At 38.6% G+C, this 20503-nt stretch overlaps 1 long non-coding RNA gene across 1 annotated transcript in view; it reads left to right on the forward strand.

Annotated features, from left to right (window-relative positions):
• LOC307117919 overlaps window positions 1-15366 on the forward strand; it is a 55426-nt gene extending 40060 nt beyond the window's left edge. Inside the window, exon 3 of the long non-coding RNA XR_013815476.1 lies at window positions 12200-15366. This is a non-coding gene — a long non-coding RNA (uncharacterized lncRNA). The remainder of the gene's footprint in view (window positions 1-12199) is intronic.
• Window positions 15367-20503: the final 5137 nt, after the last annotated feature.

Raw genomic sequence — 20503 nt, forward strand, 5'->3', positions numbered from 1 at the left:
ACGATTTGCGAGCTTTGCTTAGCACATTCATGAAAGTAGCTGATTTGTGAACAATTTGTTTTATTGAATCAAATCGTTTAAATGAATCATTTAATGAATCAAGTTCAACTCAGTAGCTATGTTTCCCTCCAACTATTTTATGCGCATTTTGGGATATCGCTAGCCTGACAAGCCAGACCCACATCAAGATGTTGGGTCTGGAAACTCACCATTGACAGGGCTCAATTCGAGGGGCGGGATAAACGGTTGTCTTTCAAATTCCCTCTGCACGCAATTGGATAGCGCCATGAGGGCCACAACCAACCAGAGCAAAGAAAAAGGTGAAGCCGAGCTAACGTTAGTTGATAGACTTTCGCCGTATCTGGTAGGCAAAACTTCGAACATATCTTCTTTTCTTAAGAATGACTTCAGTGCCGTTCTTTTCTCAAAGAAAAGCTTAACTCCAAGTCTTCCAGAGTCGCGGCCAAAGCCGATTCAAAAGACCGCTGTTCGTCAGCTTCTTTGTTTACGAGTAGCACGTGGAACCTCTGCAACTCTGCCGTGACGTGCCGTCATTATGTTAAGCCCGCCCACCGACTCTACACATGCTGTGATAGGCCTGACCAGAGTTTGGTTTTTCCAGCTCTCAGGTCTACCGAGAGTTGCTTGACTACACTCGCGGCAAAATAAATGTTCTGCCGCTAGGGTGCGTCTAGATTTCTAGGCTAGGATATTGCATCAAAAAATGCTGAATGGAAACGGCAAGATGCGCATAAATTATGCGCTTGTTTGAGTCGGATACACTTTCTATTCAATACAAAAACATGGGCATAACCTACGATGGAAATGCATTTAGCAAATAAATTCCTCGATGCGCTTTAAAAAAATCATGTGACTTTCGCTATGTAACAGCATAACTGTACCAACCAGCGGAAAAATCTTGCTTGCGAAGCATCTGAAATGCTGTTTTGGTCATTCAGAAGTCTGTAGTCAAAGATGCTCAGTATATTTCCCTCCTAGAACTTGCGTTCCCAAACAACAGCATCTGCCTCTGACAGCAAGACAACAAGTTTATTGAGACTGGGACGCAAATAATTTATTAAATACGAAAATGATTATATACCATGGCTTCTCCTATGTTTCTTAGTGATTTTTTAGCGGTAGTTTATCAGGAAGTGACGATTATGTTCTCTTCGACTCACTGGATGGAAATGGTGCTTTATTCGCAAATGTTTTATGCGATATTGCAATTTTGCGCATAAGTTACATTCGCAACTTTGGATGGAAACATAGCTAGTGAGTCAGCTCTGGATTAAAGTCACCATGAAATCAAAATGGACAATAATTGTTTTTCAGTGCTTATTAGAAATGATTTATCCTTGCACATCATCATTATTATTATTTTTTATTCATGTGCCCTTGTAATCTTTAATCAAAACTTCCCCTCCCACTTGCAGCGGCATCTCTTCTCTTCTCTGATGACGTGATTTTCGGTGCAAGAGCAGGCCGCCCTGTCACTGAAATGAGATCACAGCAGTAGCAAACCATCGCCACAATAGGGAAGAAAAGACTATTGCAACTTCTGTTTAATGCAAACTGTAAGATTATCAGTGAATAATGGCATACATTTCAGTATGTTCATCACACAAAGGTGTCGTACAGCTTCTAAAGATTCTCAGAATTTCACCTTTTGTGTTCCATTGAAGAAAGAAAGTCATACCGGTTTGGAGCGGCGCGAGTAAATAATGAGAATTGTATTTTCATTTTTGGGTGAACTGTCCCTTTAAGAGCATGTATGACAGAAACTGTGCTTTACACTAGCTGAGCTATGACCAGAACTTCAAAGTCACTTGATTTACTGGAAGGACCGTTTCTGTCATCATTTAACCCCAGGATTGTTTCAGAAGTGACTTCCAGAAATCGAATGATTTATACGGTGACCTCAATTACGATCAGTTGCATGAGTTGCCAGAAAAGTTTTGACGGGTTTTTTTGAAGTCAGATCCGAACATCATGAAATAGTTAAAAAAAATGTGATATTGATATTCTATTTTTAATCAAAAAGCATGGAAAGGAATGCAGCTATAATCAAAGTGACGCCATTTAGCTCCTCTCTGCTAAGTTAATGGATTCTTCCTAATGTTTACTGGGACGCATCAATCATGCAAAAATCTATTGTAGCATTAGCCTTGAAAGAACAGTAATAATAAAAACGTTATAATGGCCTCAGCTTCCTTACTATAAATCATGCTGTGTGTGTTTGTGTGCGCTTGTGTTTATATGCGTGTGAATTGGGTATTGAGGGGTATTAACTTCGTAAAATATGCCATTTCAGTCTTTTCAGTCCATTGAGGCCTCAAAGGATATTGATATGATATTGACCAATGCTCGTTGTTTGCGGCTCATGTTTCTTTTTAACCTTTTGTGTCAGCTGAGCGTAGTGTATGACAGCGTGTATTTCTGTTTGACTGCATCGGTTCCGGCACCTTTGGCCGTGACTCGCGGTGGGTTTCTGCTCGATAGCCACTCAACATTGTGTTGTAAATCAACTGCAAATGCATAAAAACCGTGTCAAGAGGGAGATTTACTGTAACACTGAAAATCCTTTTAAACAAATATTAAAATAAGGCAAAAAGCCGTCTGAAAGTCGTTTAAGAGGTCATTGCACCTCAGTTTAGAGGCGTGCGGCGAGAGCTGACAATGCATGTGAATTTACATTGGTATTAGCATTTGATTGATGACACGATGCATGCATGCGGCTTTCATTAAGTGCATGCGGGGATGGGGGGTGTCCGCAACACACAGTGCCAACGGAAGTCATTCTTAGCAGTTTGACAAGCTACAGAACACTTAGGGGCATATTCTCTTTTTATATGAGGTATTTCAATGCAAAAACCTGCATCCTATTTGCTAACCACCCATAATACGTTTACGCTGCTATATCGTTGCACAATGCGTATTTAAGTCATCTTCCTTAAGTTAACACCCCGAACTGGCCTGCAAAATGAGGAATTGCGGTTTGCACTCATTTTTGGTTGTGTTTGGGACTGTTTTTACATACTTTTATGATCCTTTTTGACATGTAACACACCCAATCCTCATTTACTTTTGTTACGTTGAAAAGAGCGGCAAGGATATTCTTCAGAAATGGACCTTTTGTGTTCCATTGAAGAAAGAAAGTCATACCGGTTTGGAGCGGCGCGAGTACATAATCAGAATTGTATTTTCATTTTTGAAACACCCCGAACTGGCCTGCAAGATGAGGAATTGCGGTGTGCAAATTGCGTTCAGCACTCATTTTTGGTTGTGTTTGTGCCGTTACCTCATTTGCATAATTATTTTAATGAATTAGAGGTTAAAACAATGCAGACAGCGCATGCAAATAAACAACGTCATCAGCGGGCAGACTAGTGATAGACAGCCCAATTGGGATCCGTGGCCTAGTGGTTAGTGCAAGCGCACTGGGTTTAGCTCTGTTACTGTGATGGATTTACATTATTTTAGACTTTAGCATTATATTATTTGTATTATTCATGCCAATATCTTAATATATATGATATTTTTTATTGAGATTTTTGATGAATAATAATGTGTACTTATGCGCTCACACACAATACCGCAGGAGGTTAAGAACAAGGGTCTTAGCCCTAGAAGCGTGCTGACCCGTGAGAGGGCCGTCTGGTGTCTGCAGGGACACTCAGAGAGTCTTGTATCCACTTCACAGCAGAGAGAGAGCCTGAGGAAACCTCTCCATTACACAGCTAAAAGCTAAACGCTAAGCGCTGCTCCCACACAGTGGGAGGAGAAGATAATACTTTGAAAGTCAGGGGAGAAAAAAACCCGCTGAAATTAATAAAGCTTTTTAGTCAGCATAATAAGTCATTTTGAACTCAACTGAAGAGAGCAACAAAACAAATAATATTTTGGGGAAAGAATACATGTATTTTAATGCCTTCAAGCAAAACTAATTAAAGACGACACCTCATTTACATAAATAAGCATTATAATTTGCATGGAGGCACCAGGGAATATGTGCAGAAAAGAAAGCAATATTTTGCAGTCTGCTAATTTCATTTTATTTAGGATTTAAGCTTAATAAAGATTCATTTTGGAGGGGAAGGGAATAATCAAGGGGTGGGGGTTGGGGGGGTGAATGTGAACTATCTCCAAAGATGCAGCAGCCCTTATTCAAAGGGGCCTTTCAGAGTCAGCAGAAGACTCCTAATCAGGAGTGGCACTTCCTGGCTCGACTCCAGCACCAACTCCTTGAAAGGTAAAAATTTTTAGAGCCCAATTTATTAGTATGCAGTTCCGGCATCGGTGGCTGAATTAATGGCGCTGACTGATAATGACTGTAATCGTGGCACAAATGGGGTGTTGAAATAGCAAACAACGGCCACAAGGCATGTAATGGAGCTTTTATTAATTACTCAAGCCCGGGCTCCAGCTATAGCTTCAGGATTTACAGTGGCACTGCCAGCCGTTGGGCAAAGGTGGGCCAGGTGGGATCCTGCGGTGACCGAATCAGAGCCTGTTTGGGAGTGTGGGGTAGGGGTAGGGTTATGCTCACTTTTAAAGTGTTTTATAATGCAGGACTGATTCTGATGGAGGAAAGAGATCACAGCTACACTGATATGGTGCTTTTGAGCAGCCATCGTGCTCATATCCCTGGGCTTGGTAATTTGAGTGAGTAAGAGAGGAGTGTGCATGTGTATGAAAGTAAAGTTTAACATCTGATTCATAAAATTTTCCCCAATTTTATTTACTATTTTAATGCAATGGTTTCCTTTATGTTTTGCCTTACCTGAAAAGGCCACCACCTTATGTAAATACAAATATGTATATTACTAAAAACTCTCTCTCTCTCTCTCTCTCTCTCTCTCTCTCTCTCTCTCTCTCTCTCTCTCTCTCTCTCTCTCTCTCTCACACACACACACACACACACACACACACACACACACACACACACACACACACACACACACACACGTTGAGTTTTCATATCTTATGGGTACTTTCCATTGAAATAAGGATTTTTACACTGTACAAACTGTAGCCTATATTCTATCCCCTAACCCTAAACCTACCCAGCACAGAAAACTTTAAGCATTTTTACTTTTTCAAAAAAATCTCACACACGTCTGGTTCGCTATTTTTATTTTATTTGATGTATCTATGGACTCTCCATAGATAGACGTTATGGTTTTTATACTGTACAAACTGTGTATTCTTTCCCCTTACACTAACCCTACCCCTGAACCTACCCATCACACAAAACGTTCTGCATTTTTACATTTTCAAAAAAACTCATTCTGTATGATTTATAAGCTTGTTTCCTCATGGGGACCTCAATTTACAGTAGGTCCCCACGGTGACACGAGTCCCCATGAGTGAGTGTGCATTCCGGTTGAAGTCCCCACCAGGATAGAAAAACATGTGCTCACTCACACATACTTTTGACTTTGACTGAACACTTGTCACAATTTGAAGATACAATGTTTTCTGAGATTAATTTGTACTGATGTACAATTTTTGGCTTATGTATATATTTAATGCGTTTCCTCCTAGACTAAAATCTATGTTTAGATATTGGCTGGTACTTTGGGTGTAACTTGTTCCCAGGGAATTTTGGCTTTAGTTTCCTTAAAGAAATAGGTAGAGATGGATTTGAAGTATAGTGAGTCACATGTTTCCCAATGATACCAGGATTAGCTAACGAACATCTTTATTTTGCACAATACGATATGACCCAAATAAAATGGTACATATTATAGCGATGACCTGTGCAATACATGCACGCATTTAAAGTCATAGCAGAAGAGTGGAGAAAAAGAGCCAAGTGTTGCAGAACCCCAGTCACTTATGAGATGTCCTAATATTTTAGCCTTCATTGTTCTCAGCTGTTAAAGCTTGCATTGTACGGTAGGTGAGACTGTTCAAACGTCAACCCATCAGCAAGAGAGGGTTGATTAAAAAAGCTCTTTATTACCCACCGATTCCTTAATGGAGGATAGACTTTAAAAATGGAAGAAACAATTAGAGTTTTACTGCGTTGTGGGCACTACTGATTTCTATAAATCACACCAAGGGTGTAAATTTCCCAATAAAAGACAGCGGCACTCCTCGCATGCGTAATCAACAAGTCCACAAGCACATTCACACCCATTCGGGGCACATTTGTCTTTCTGGATAAAGTGTTTGAAGCATCTACAGAACTTACACAAATAGGGTACAAAATAGTGTCTGAGACTTGGCAAAAATAATAATTACGTGAAAGGAAGCGTCATCACCAGTTGGTCATTGTTGCTTATATTGTTTTATTATCTATTCATTTTAGATGAGTTTTGCAATTTTTGGCGACACTTTTACCAAAGTTTGGTTGTCTGGCTATCACCAGACCAAGCTCAATCTTTTAAGATTGAACATTGGTCTGGGGAGTCTGCTCTGTATTTTCTACTGCACAAGAGGCGTGATCAATGGGCATAGTTCAAATGACTCGCAATTGGATAGTCCTTCAACCAATCATACCAACGATTCATCGCTTCTCTATCCGCCATTGTGTTAAACCCGGCAATAGCGCGCCAGGTGGATAAGCCGGTTTGTGGTTGGTCCCCGCAAATTTGTAACGGAAGCAGGATAGAAATATGAACAGGTTTCCAGCCTGAGCTGCAGGGCGCAAATCAAATCGCCGGCAGATCGGGCTGGGTTTACCCAGTCTAAAAGTTTGGGACATAATTTAATGCAATTTAAAAACTTTATCTGTAAAAATTCCAATGAATAAAAGAAAATTGTCATAAAAAAACAAGAATTAAATGTAAATAAAAGTAATAAAATAATACAAATCTCAGGATTGCATGTTTGAGCTTGACAAATCAACACTACAACACTTTTTTTTTTTTTTTTATGTTCCCCCTTCAATGCTGTAGAGAAGGTCCACATTTTGTTAATTTTTTATAATACTTTGTGTTATTTTCATTTTAAGGAAAACAAACAAGGAAAAAAAATCTTGTAATGATTGCGCGCAAACGGAATAGCTTTATATGACATTTTTGGTCATTAAAATTAGTTAATATTTAAATAATATTTAAATATCAGTTCAGTGGTTTATGCCAATGTTGTATGATCTTAATTTTCATGCTCGACTAATGTTATGTTTGATAATAGTAAATCAAACTTGGGATTTGAGCTTTAAAATGCCCAAATTGTAGGCCTTCTGTGGAAATTGTCCTAACTTGTTTATGTAGTTTGTTTGTTAGGCTCTTAGTCAGGATTACACGCTAATTAGTTTTAACACTTGGGTAGCTTGCAAAACACTCATTGGTAATATGTTGTAGAGTGTAAAATGTGAATAGTTTTGTTGAGGAAACAGTGATATTCATCTTTTTTTGTGTTCCTTTTTCTCTTCTTCTCCCTCCCAACCCCCTCCCCTCCATGTAGCACCAAAAGCACATACACCCACACAGACTCACTACAAAGAGAGCAGCTGGGTTTTATTCCAGATAATAAAAGCAATAATGGTTGGAAGCCTTTGAAATCATTAATAGATAAAAAGAATGAATGATCACGTTACATCTGGAGCAAGAATTAAGCTTGATCCCTTCTCCTCTCAGATCCACTGTTCAGAACAGATTTAGTTGAAACCAACTTGTTTGTTGTAAATGTGCGATGGGTTTTGAATGACTCAATCAACATTTGAGAATGTTCACAAAATGCGTGACGTGGAAAATGTATTTTAAGTCAGGGAGGTACCTTGTTTAAATAGTGTGGTTTGGGGAAAAATCCAGCTGTTCTAGTTCATACTCCGGCTTGAATGCTTGTGACCTAACCCTGAGTTTTGGAAATGTGTTGTGTTGTTATTTGCGGTGTGGTTTAATAGAAAGGCGAGAAAATGGAGGGAGATTTTATGTAACAGTTCAGATGTTTTTATCATGAACCCCATGTCAGCTCTACTGTACCAATGTGTTTAAACCTGCATTTCTCTCTTTCTGAAATGTGACGAAAATTGCACAGGTGGAGACAGGTGGTGTATTGTTAGGAAAATTATTAATTTGGATTTGATAATGAGAAGTTGGCATGTTACATATTCCCTCCCTGTATTGCTGTGATTAAGCCATGCAGCTGTAGTCACAGGTTGTTATTTGCGTGCACAGATCAGCAGATATCCCAAAAATTCATTCTTTCATTTCGAGAGACGAACAGACTCTGTCATTAACTTTCTTTATTCCTGACGCAGTATCTTATCTGTCTTATCAGAGGGTGTGTTATGTTTTCTAACCCTTTCCTTATTGAACTAAAATGACAGTTTTTGGTTGTTTTTTTGCCACTCCTTTTCATTAACCTCTGTAAAGAATAAACATGGTTTCATTGTTTTATTGAACAATGAAAAACCTAGATAAGGTTTTCCTGTAGAACAGGTGACCACAGATCTAAACACGACGGTTACCTGGCAATGCAAACATATACACCCTTTATTCCTTTTGATATGCCAGGGCCTTCATATACCCCAAAGTTCAGATCACAATTTGTACTTGATCCCCACCATCTGTAGATAAATATCCAGATCAATGCACTGACAGAATTTATTCAGCGTGAATCTTGGTGAATCATGCTTACGGTAACAAGCATATGCGTAAATGAATCATCGTTCATTATTTAATATCAGTAAGAACGATTGGTTTCTCTTGTGTCTTTTTGGGTGTGTGCTTTCTTCTTTTCTTTTCTTTTTTTTTGTTTTGTTTGTGAGATCATGCTTAAAAAATGTGGTGAAAAACACTTCGTGTCACGACAGGTCATCCCATCTCCAAGCATAATGAAGTGAATATTTTTATGTCAAACATTGCACTCTCAAAGCATGCCATATGCGTTCCTGTTGTTTCTGTTTTCTGGATCCACAGGAACAAGAATAAAAATGTTCCTGTGGCAAAATGTGCTATTTTTTTTTTTTTTTACATTAAATGAATGAATTGTTTTATTAAATGTGTACATTAGCAAGCTCTTCCTTTTTTAAAGAATTTAAAAATCAATATTCAGAACTTTTTAATATAAATGTCTCAATAGTGCATTACACTACAGTTTACGTTTTTGAAAAAGTTTCTCATGCTCACTAAGACTGCAGTGTACAGTAATAAAAATTCAGTAATAACATTAATATTGTGAAATTATTACAGTTTAAAGTAACTTGTTTTTTATTTCTGTGATGACAGCTGAATTTTCAGCATTATTACTCCAGTCTTTGGTGTCACATAATTGTTCAGAAATCATTCTAATATGCTGATTTCGTGCTCAAGAAACATAGCCTATTATGGAGTGTCTATTTACACCAAGTGTAAATAGCATGCCTTGTTGGCAAGTGCTATTTGCACTAGCTCCGCCTAACAATGCCTGGTTGGGCCAAACAAGATTAAAAAAGATGCACGTATTTCATCGTCTTCAGTGGCGTAGTCAGTACAGCGTAAGGCTTAAAAATGTAGGTTTTGAAGCAATCGACCCAGGTTTGAATCCGCCTTTTGCCGAGCTCGCTCTTCTCCCTTTTTTCATCACATCGGAAAGGCATTTACCTTTATTAAGAAAATGTTCTAAAAGTGGAAATAATGTGCCTGTGGTGAGCGAGAGCCGTGAGAGCGACGCGAGGCCGGTGAGTGATTCGATGATGAGTGCCAGCTGCGTGTCACACCGGTCTCGGATCTCATGGAGAAGTGACAGGGTTATTATAGTTTTGCATTTTTAAATTAGTTTTTATTTTATTATCATTTTTATTTTATTATCGTTTTCAATTTTGCTACAAATTTCAGTTTAGTTTTAGTTAGTTTTATAAATTGTTTTGCTAGTTTTAGTTTAGTTTTTATTTTTGTAAACACATTTCTATTTAGTTTTTATATATTTCGTTTCAGTTTTAGTTTTAGTAGTTTAGCAGAGTTACCAGGACGAAGTGTAAAGACCAAATCAAGATTTTTAATTTCAGCAAAGTTTAATGTTTGCACGGATTAGAGTTTAGAGTTTAGAGTTATACCAGCATCTAAGGGTATATTCATGGCAAAATTCAATTACAAAAATACAAATATCACATAATTACAATAAAACCAAGCAAACAATAAGTCATATTAAACAAGATTTTATGATTAAAAAAAATCCAAAACCTTTTCATGCATAATCTTACTAAATAAGTCCTTAAGTGAAATAACTTGATAAAAGAGCATTCTTGGTTTAATAGTCCAAAAAAATATGTTTAACGGAGAGGGGAATCTTACAAAACATCCATAGAGTTGGGTCTTTACCTTTTAAGTAAAAAAGCTTGAGTCAAACTATGACCTCTACAACAAACAATGGTCTGAGATTGAACAAAGAACCAAATAAATGCAATGTAAAAAATATAAAAGTAAAAATGATAAATTCCTGACAAACTCATTCATATTAAAGATGAAATATTGTTAAACAATTATAAGCTTATTTTAATTTCTTCAGTAGTACAATGTAGGCTAGCAGTGTGACCACAGCTAAAGTCATCTGACTACAGCCAACACAAACTGTTGTGAAGACAGTGTGATTAAATAATGAAGTCTATATGCTGTGTGTGTCCTGGTATTCCCTACTTTGTGGGGAAATGTCTCCACATGGATAATAATATTATTATTAGTAAATGATTTATAAAAACAACGATAACACCTTTGAGCCTGTCAATATTATGCAAACATGAAATCTCAAACACACAGAAGTAACCTTACTAGTAGTTGCTGTTGCACCTGCATCTCTCGTTTTTGCTGACCCAAACTTTTGAACTGTAATGTCATTTGCTCAATTATTTTTTTTCCAGACTGAAAGTGGAGAGGGAGAAATGCATCAATAATGTTATATCATGTAATATTTATATGTGTTAGTAGGGCGTTTGATGTAATGCTATTGATTTGACAGTATATGAGTACAGTAGGTTTAGTATGCATATATATAATGTGTGTCTGTGTTTGAGGTCTTCCTGTTAAATTTGTACAAGCATGTGTATGTGTGTTACATGTTTCTGAGTCTACATTTACCTCAGACTCCAGGATCAGGAGATTATATAGAGACTATAATCTAGCCACCCTTTCCTGGCACTCTAAATCAAGTTCATTCTCTATTCGGGCTCTCTTCCAAGATGGTTTTAGAAAGGAATAATTTGAGGACCCAACTAATCAACCTCTTCAGTTTGTAAGACCAAAAGTCTTTATAAGGATGTCACTCTACAACGGTCACATGGACTGTGTAAATTGTTGCCGATAGGACATTTGAATGTTAATACGCAATCAGTTGATAATATTAAAACAAACATAATGTCATCAGTAGTGCTCTTATCATTTAGGCTGAAGTCCGTTTTGACTTTGTTCCTGTGTGATCCGAGGCGTAGTGAAGGCCCCATCCACAGTATACATCACAATAAGCTAATTAGCAATATAATTAGCATTGTAATTACCAGCTGCAATAATTACTTTTATTTATTATGTTTTTAGGGTATTTATCTGGTCTAAAAAAGAAATCAGCTAGTTATTAGTCTGTTCTTTAATTTGGAATTTAAAGCCTTTGATTCTGTTGTTTTTAACTCTTTATCTAACACAAAAAAAGCTTATTAAAGTGCATCAGTATTATAAAAACACCGCATTGTATACAGTATGTGTTATCAGGTTTATATTGATGTGTATGAAATGAGACTGACAGAACCTGGGGAAAAAAAGGTATTTAACATGTGAGATGCCGAAATAAATCAGTTTATTTCTATTTCATCATTCACTCTCATGAAAACTGTTTTTCAGAGACTGCACACACTCCCCTTTTGTTTTACCCACAAACCCTTCTTTCTCTTGAAAGGATAGCATGCATAAATACACAATCTAATAAGAGCACAAGATGGATGATAATGCCTTTTTATTAACTTACGGAGTGGTTTGTTTGGGCAAATTGAAAGTCGTATTTTTCTCTCTAAATATCTAATTGGAGTTTTGACAGGTTTTACAATGAAATGAAAGTAGTTATTGTGCTGCGGAAACAGTGGTGTTTATAAAATTCTGTGAGCGATACAAGCCACTGACAGCACTGGTATAAAAAAATACATTAAAAACCGTCACATGAACTGAATGTTGATTTGTTTAAGTGGCAAAGGGGAGGCGTTTTTTAAAAGTTCATCAAAATCTTTTTTTGGTTTATGGTTTGGTAGTAAAATATGTACCCATAACTGTTCTCTGTGTCCTTACAGGCGTCAACAGACAGCTATGTAAGAGTCTAGTGTGAACGTGCAAGCTGAGTTTTGGCAAGTAGACAGTGACCCGCCGGGCCGAGTCGAACTGGAGCACTCGATATAGATGAAGGTCAGTGTCACGATGTACCATAATGCATCTATAGTTTTAATGACTGCTTTAGCGGCCAATTATTTGACAAATAGTTACATCTGTCAACATAAAACATGTTGCTTCTGGAACATATTTTCGAGTATAGACTGTAGTTTGTTAAGTACTAAGAAAGATTTGTGCCGGCTGATGTTGCAGTTTGTTTTTCATGTACTATATGCCGGTAAACAATGGCTTGATTTATAAATGCATGCTTGACACTACACCATCACAAATAGCAGCTAGTTAAGCTGGATTGCAGGTGATTAGTGAATAGGAAGCAGGTTTTGGAACTGAAGAACCTCATGTTAAGTAGTGTAACTGTTCGGTGCATTTGCCTTGCTGTGTTTTGTCAGTGAAGCAGATGAAGACAAGACTATGTTTGCAATTGCCTCAATTCGCCCAAAGCGTTAATGCTAACCACGGCTCATGTGATAGCAGTGACTCTAAGCAATATTGAAGTCACACCTCTGGTTCACGAAACAACTTAATTGAGTCAAACACACGGAGAAGACCAGCCATGTCATAATACCCAGAGGCCTTGATTAATTAAGTCCTAAAAGCCCAGGAGTGTTCAATGTTCACCAGGTGCCTGTTCATCTGCCAGTAGTTCTGCTTCTCACTCTGTAAATACAATTCTGAGACATAAATGCAACTTTATATGGCTTGAATATATGTCAACTTTCTTTTTTTTAATTGAAACAAAGAACACAAAGTTTTCATGGATGCTACAATATCAGTACACAAAGTATTTCCAACATCTTGATATACAATATCACACTTTCCTCAATGGCTTACGTACATAATCCATTTTTCCTAAAGCTTGTTACATTTTTCAAATTTGAGCCTTAATATAAATGTAAGTCTCTCCATACTGTATATTTCTTTTACAATTGATCCTTTGTTGGAGGGTCAACCTGCAACCATTTGCGGGTTATTGCTTTCCTACTGCTTGCAAAAAATATTTGTATTAAGTATTTATCCTTGTCTAAAACATTTTCTGGTATTTTGCCTAAATATAATGTAGTGAATGAAAAATCAACCTCTACTCCCATTATTTTTCCACTCTCTGCCACTACTTCTTGCCAAAAGTATTTTATTTTTGGGCAGGCGCAGAAAATATGGCAATGATTACCCAATATATGTCAACTTTCTGATTATTTAATGTATGTTTAAATTAATCTGTCATGAAAATGATAGTCACTGTGTATAAATGATTATACAGTATTTCAACAACGAATTGGAGTCAAAACATAATTTTATAATTCGATTTAGAAGTTAATGCAAAAACTGCCTACTGTGAAGTTTACATGTTTGCATACAATGTTTTATTTGAGTGTTGATTATTATATATAAAAATAAATAGCTACTTAATTTAAGGTAATTTGGGTTCTATTGTTATATTATAGTAATGCGCAAGTAAGGGCTCCCTATATAGTTTACACTTTACAGCATTAGCAGATCATTTTTTGTATCTTTAACAAACTTTTAGTTATAATTGAATTAATTTAAGGATGGACACAATTTGTTCAATAAACCACTGTTTAATACAAAAAAGCTATTTTATATTTAGTTTTCTCTCCCCTGCTGTACCAAACCCGTACTGAACCGTGACTTCAAAACCAAGGTACGTACCGAGCTGTCAGTTTTGTTTACCGTTACACCCCTAAAATTAAGTAATTTGAACTAAAACTTGGTAATCATGTGCAAATTAATGAATATTTTTCATTTTAACTGAACTTTGGGCTGGTAGTGGTGCTTAAGACATGTTGGTCATTCAGCGTTTCTGTAAAAAAAAACCTAACAATAATACTGGTAGGATGATAATACTACGAATTCTACTACTAATAACTAATAACAATACAGACCGCACAATGGATTGATTGAGCTGCTGGGATCATGAATATTAAATCACGTTGCTGAAATCAAAATTGAGCGTCAGCCAATGAGATTGCCATTTGCACATTCTCCCGTTTCTTCTTGTCCATACAGGCTGAACAATTCCAAATGAATGCTGTTATTTTACAGGAAAATTCAACAAAGAATATTGTTTACATGTAGCATGTCAATTCTGTGTGGTATGTAAGACTCGCTCTTTGAGTGTGTGAGAAACACGGAGCTCTCTCTGTCGGGTGCCTCACACTAGTGTTTACTGTGCGTCAAATACACTGCGCATTCATTGAGATGAACTGAAATAGCACGCTTTACTGATCACTTAAAAAGAGCTAATCTCTCAAACGCTCAGTCCAGGTGCTCATTTAAAATATATCTGTGTGTACAGGTTCCAGATTGTAGAGGTAGCTCCTCGTTTAGCGATAAACTCCTCAGCAGATTCCGCCATAGTTGTTTTCGTTCTGCACATGTGCTGCGAATGGGTCATGTCATCAACTAGGCTTTATCGTTATTATTGCGGGGAGACTAATTCTACTCGCGGGGAGAATTTTTACCGGTATATCGCAAACGATAAGATATTGCCCATGCCTACTTTGCATTGCACTTGGTGGTGTAAGGCTTGGATGCAGCTGCTCAGTCATGGAAACCCATTCCATGAAGCTCTCTACGAACTGTTCTTGAGCTAATCTGAAGGCCACATGAAGTTTGGAGGTGTGTAGTAGAGGGCTGCATTGGGTTTGGGCTCCTGTGGGACCTTTGCTGCGGGCAGGAGTGGGCGGTCAGATAATTAAGCGGGAGACCCGCGGGGAGAGCGACCCATTCTTTCACAAATGTTTGTAAAAGCAGTCTGCATGCCGAGGTGCTTGATTTTATACACCTTTGGCCATGGTAGTGATTGGAACACCTGAATTCAATGATTTGAAGGGGTGTCCCGATACTTTTGGCAATATAGTGTATTTGATTAATCCCACATGTATAGGCTGCGATTTGGTGACTTAATTAGCCCACTAGCAAAGCACTTCATTAAACCAGTTTTCTTTCACTGTTTAGCTTCAGTTCGCATATCTGAATCCCCAACATTATTGACTATGATTGGATTATTTGAAACTATCATATTCTTTCAACTATCAACATTTTTAATATTAAAAAAAAAAAAAAAAAAAAATATATATATATATATATATACAGTGAGGAAAATAAGTATTTGAACACCCTGCTATTTTGCAAGTTCTCCCACTTAGAAATCATGGAGGGGTCTGAAATTGTCATCGTAGGTGCATGTCCACTGTGAGAGACATAATCTAAAAAAAAAAAAATCCAGAAATCACAATGTATGATTTTTTTACTATTTATTTGTGTGATACAGCTGCAAATAAGTATTTGAACACCTGAGAAAATCAATGTTAATATTTGGTACAGTAGCCTTTGTTTGCAATTACAGAGGTCAAACGTTTCCTGTCGTTTTTCACCAGGTTTGAACACACTGCACGAGGGATTTTGGCCCACTCCTCCACACAGATCTTCTCTAGATCAGTCAGGTTTCTGGCCTGTCGCTGAGAAACACGGAGTTTGAGCTCCCTCCAAAGATTCTCTATTGGGTTTAGGTCTGGAGACTGGCTGGGCCACGCCAGAACCTTGATATGCTTCTTACAGAGCCACTCCTTGGTTATCCTGGCTGTGTGCTTCGGGTCATTGTCATGTTGGAAGACCCAGCCTCGACCCATCTTCAATGCTCTAACTGAGGGAAGAAAAAAATACAAAATACATCTTGCAATACATGGCCCCGGTCATCCTCTCCTTAATACAGTGCAGTCGCCCTGTCCCATGTGGAGAAAAACACCCCCAAAGCATGATGCTACCACCCCCATGCTTCGTAGTAGGGATGGTGTTCTTGGGATGGTACTCATCATTCTTCTTCCTTGGAATTATGACCAAAAAGTTATATTTTGGTCTCATCTGACCACATGAGTTTCTCCCATGACTCCTCTGGATCATCCAAATGGTCATTGGCAAACTTAAGACGGGCCTGGACATGTGCTGGTTTAAGCAGGGGAACCTTTCGTGCCATGCATGATTTCAAACCATGACGTTTTAGTGTATTACCAACAGTAACCTTGGAAACGGTGGTCCCAGCTCTGTTCAGGTCATTGACCAGCTCCTCCCGTGTAGTTCTGGGCTGATTTCTCACCTTTCTTAGGATCATTGAGACCCCACGAGATGAGATCTTGCATGGAGCCCCAGTCCGAGGGAGATTGACAGTAATGTTTAGCATTTTCTAATGATTGCTCCAACACTGGACCTTTTTTCACCAAGCTGCTTGGCAATTTCCCCGTAGCCCTTTCCAGCCTTGTGGAGGTGTACAATTTTGTCTCTAGTGTCTTTGGACAGCTCTTTGGTCTTGGCCATGTTAGTAGTTGGATTCTTACTGATTGTATGGGGTGGACAGGTGCCTTTATGCAGCTAACGACCTCAAACAGGTGCATCTAATTTAGGATAATAAATGGAGTGGAGGTGGACATTTTAAAGGCAGACTAACAGGTCTTTGAGGGTCAGAATTCTAGCGGATAGACAGATGTTCAAATACTTATTTGCAGCTGTATAATACAAATAAATAGTTAAAAAATCATACATTGTGTTTTTTTTTTAGATTATGTCTCTCACAGTGGACATGCACCTACGATGACAATTTCAGACCCCTCCATGATTTCTAAGTGGGAGAACTTGCAAAATAGCAGGGTGTTCAAATACTTATTTTCCTCACTATATATATATCTTCATTGGTGGTATGTTTTAATTAAAATAGTAAAATTTTTGTCTTGATGTGTCATGAGTTTTTTGTCTCATCATTGTTTATTAAATTAACGTTAACGATAACGAGACCAAAAAATATACATGATGACGAAACGATGATGTTAACGAAAACATGCTGAGAAAAAAATTACAGCGCAAGACACTAACAAGGTTTTTGAAGAGGAAAAATCTAGAAAGAACATGACCGTTTCAAATAAGACACAAAATCAAGACACATGAGCTGAAGCTGAACAATGTATGAACAATGGTAAACTGAAGCGATTCGTTAGCGAACATTTTCGTCAGTAATTTTTGTTAGATACAGTTAATACTAATGCTAACGCATGCCAGGAAAAAAGCATACAAGGACTTTATTTGACAGTTTTTATGTCCGTCTGGGCATCTCAATGGTCCGTCAGGTGTTGTACTCCTTAACTAGTCATTGAGGAGTCATCACCTAAACCAGTGCTTACAGCCTCCCAATTCCCTCTAATCCAAAACAAGCAGATTTAGAGCGCTCTCCACAAAACAAACACACCGGCCCCCTGCAGACTGCACCGATGCCCTCCTCCCTTCCTTCGCACCCCCACTGCTCGATGCTCGGTTAGCCAGGCTAAGTGAATAGGGAGAGGCAGGTCTCCATGGGTAACGGCTACCATGGAGGCACCTGGCAGGAGAGCGAGAAGGATGCTGCGTGAGCCAGCAGGCGCGCGCAGATGAGCGGGGAGATTTGGGGGCCGCGTTCTGCCGTCTTTATCCCGCTCCCCTGCCGTGCAAGGGGTGGTCACCCCCGCCAGAGGGTGCGTCTGCCAAGAACTGAAGAATGTTAGCCCTGCGGCCCTGTGAGTGGGAATGAGCAGAAAATTGAAGTTAACAAGCATGCCGTATGCTAAGTGGTGACGAGAGTCCCCAAGCTTTCTGTTAGGGCCCCGGTCCAGCTTCCATTCTCCTCTTAGAGCTGCTGCCAGCATCCATTGGCTCTGACTGCAGGCTGGAGGTGACCAGCATTATGCGTTTGTAGGCAAATTAAGACATCATGATCTTCAGGCTACAAGACTCCAGTGATGCAGATGGACATAAAAGGTGGATTTGTGTTGTTGTGTATTAGTTTTAGCATTAGCAAAAATTTATATTTTTGTATATTTTATATCTTTGTCTCTGCTGCCTTTGATTCTTTAGCACCACAGCAAAAGAAATGATATTTTACCTGATTTGTGAATGTGAGTTTGCAGTTTGTATTGAATGTGAGGCAATAAAGAAGACCATGTACTGAGAAATAATGCAAGGCACAAATGCTGTCCCATTTTTTAGTGATTCAAAACCTTCAGTATGACCAAGGTTGTCTAATTCACAAACAAATTACTCTTTTTAGTTATTTTCAGTGAATCAAAAACCTAGAAGAGCCAGTGTAGTCTGATTCACGAACAAATGACTCTTATGAACCAGTTTTTTTTGGTGGTGCCAGTTTTCAATGGTGTATGATCTCAAAGTACCATGAGAACAATTAGAGAGCAGATGGGTCCGCATGCTTTTGAATCGCTCTCACGGTACTTTGACGCCATACAACGATCAGTCTGCGCGTATCTGGTCCTATGCGACCCATTCCAATCGGGATTCGAACCTGAGTGGGAGGTGGGTGCGCTAACAAGGAATGCCAAAGACCGCAGCTGAGGCCAGGGGAGTAAGGTTTACACACACAGCTCTTACAGGCCTACGTCCGTTACACTCGCCCCCCTTAACCTCATTCCCAACCGAGTCACAGCACCAAATGTAACCGGTCCTACTCGACCTGCTCCAAGCGGAATTCGAACCGGGGTCTCTGGCGTGGGAGGTGGGTGCGCTAATTAGGACGCTAAGAAAATGCAGCCGATGCCAGGGGTGTAAGGTTTACACACACAGCTCTTACAGGCCTACGTCCGTTACACAACTATTGTTTTTAGTGAATCGAAAACATACAGCGGAACTAGTTTAGTCCGATTTACGAACAAATGGCTCTTATCAGTTTGTTTAGTGAATCAAAATATTCAGTGTGACCAGTGTAGACCGATTCAGGAACAAATGACTCTTGTGAACCAGTTATTTTTAATGAATCAAAATATACAGCACAACCAGTGCAGTCTGATTCCTATAGCAAATGATTCTCATAAGCCAGTTTTTTGATGAATAGTTCAGAATAAAGTAGCGTTTCTTCCATATGTAAGAAAAATGGATACAACTAAAATATACCCAAATAAATTGAAATCAAATATGAATCAAATTTAAATTATTTGAATCACAAATGAATCCAATTTGAATCCAGTTGAAACCCCAACCCAACTAGGTTTTTTAATCAAATGCTCAAAAGATGCATGTTTGTTTCCACACACTTTTTAATGTAGTTTGACTGTGACAGTGAATAAGTAGTTATTGTTAAAAGATTTCTTTTAATATGGACCAATTGAAATGCATAAAAACAGATTTTTTTCTACACTTCTTCCAAGCATTGTTCTTTTGTGAACAATTACCTTACTTTTGCACAATGGGCCGATATCCTGTTTTTCGGCCAAGGATATTGTGCAGGACCACTGTGGTTGCGGTCAGTCACATGCCACGCATGCATCCTTCTGTAGCGGGCCGCCCCACCTCCTCTTCTTTATGCTGCAGTGTGCAACCCAAGGGAGCGCTGTGCTCTATGTGTATAATAAGGGTAGCTGATATAATGAAGGTCATTGTAATCAGAGCTAATGTGCCAGGGAGTCGAGACACTTCGGCTTTATTTGAGGGTTAGGCCCAGCACCGCTGTCCTGGGGGGAGGAGGCTGATAGTGTTATCAGAACTAACCTGCTGCTAATAACGACACGCTCCTCTGTTCGTGTCAGCATCGGTCTGAACTTTCACTGATATCTACAGTGTGGAAGTAGGGAAGCGGATTGAGCTACTGAACGCTTCACATCTTACTTAAATCCCCTCCCTTGGTGTTTGAAGGTTCGCTGTTTTCCCCCCTCTGTTTATTTTCAAACAGCAGAAGGAACGTGCCAAGTCTGCTTGATGTGCACTTATAGGAATAGTTCATCTTAAAATAAGAATCCCTTATTATTTACTCATTTACTTTACGTGGTTTGGAAATAGCATAAGGGTGAGTAAATAATAGAGATTTTTTTTCTTTCGCTCAGAATGTGAGGCAGCTCTCGTTTGTTTTCATCTGAACCATGTAGAGCAAGTCATTAAATAAGAGCTTACTCTAGAAAGTGAGGCTACCTTTGCCCTTTTCCCTCTCCTCAATGTTCTAACTGAAGTTAAATGATGGTGTCCCACAGTGTGGTATCATGGTCTGAATGGACCCCTAGGTGAATGATATATGGGATTTCTTTTGTCATTGAAATCTAGGCTGTATGGATATCAGAATTCTCTTTGTGCATTTTAGCTCATATGCTCTTGCAGCACAAGCCTTTGATCTTATGCAGAAATATTTTTATCGAACAATTCACATTTGCATACGTCCCCTTCAGTGC

The sequence above is a fragment of the Gobio gobio genome, assembly GCF_949357685.1.
Source record: "Gobio gobio genome assembly, chromosome: 21".
In the NCBI taxonomy this organism is placed as follows: Eukaryota; Metazoa; Chordata; class Actinopteri; order Cypriniformes; family Gobionidae; genus Gobio; species Gobio gobio.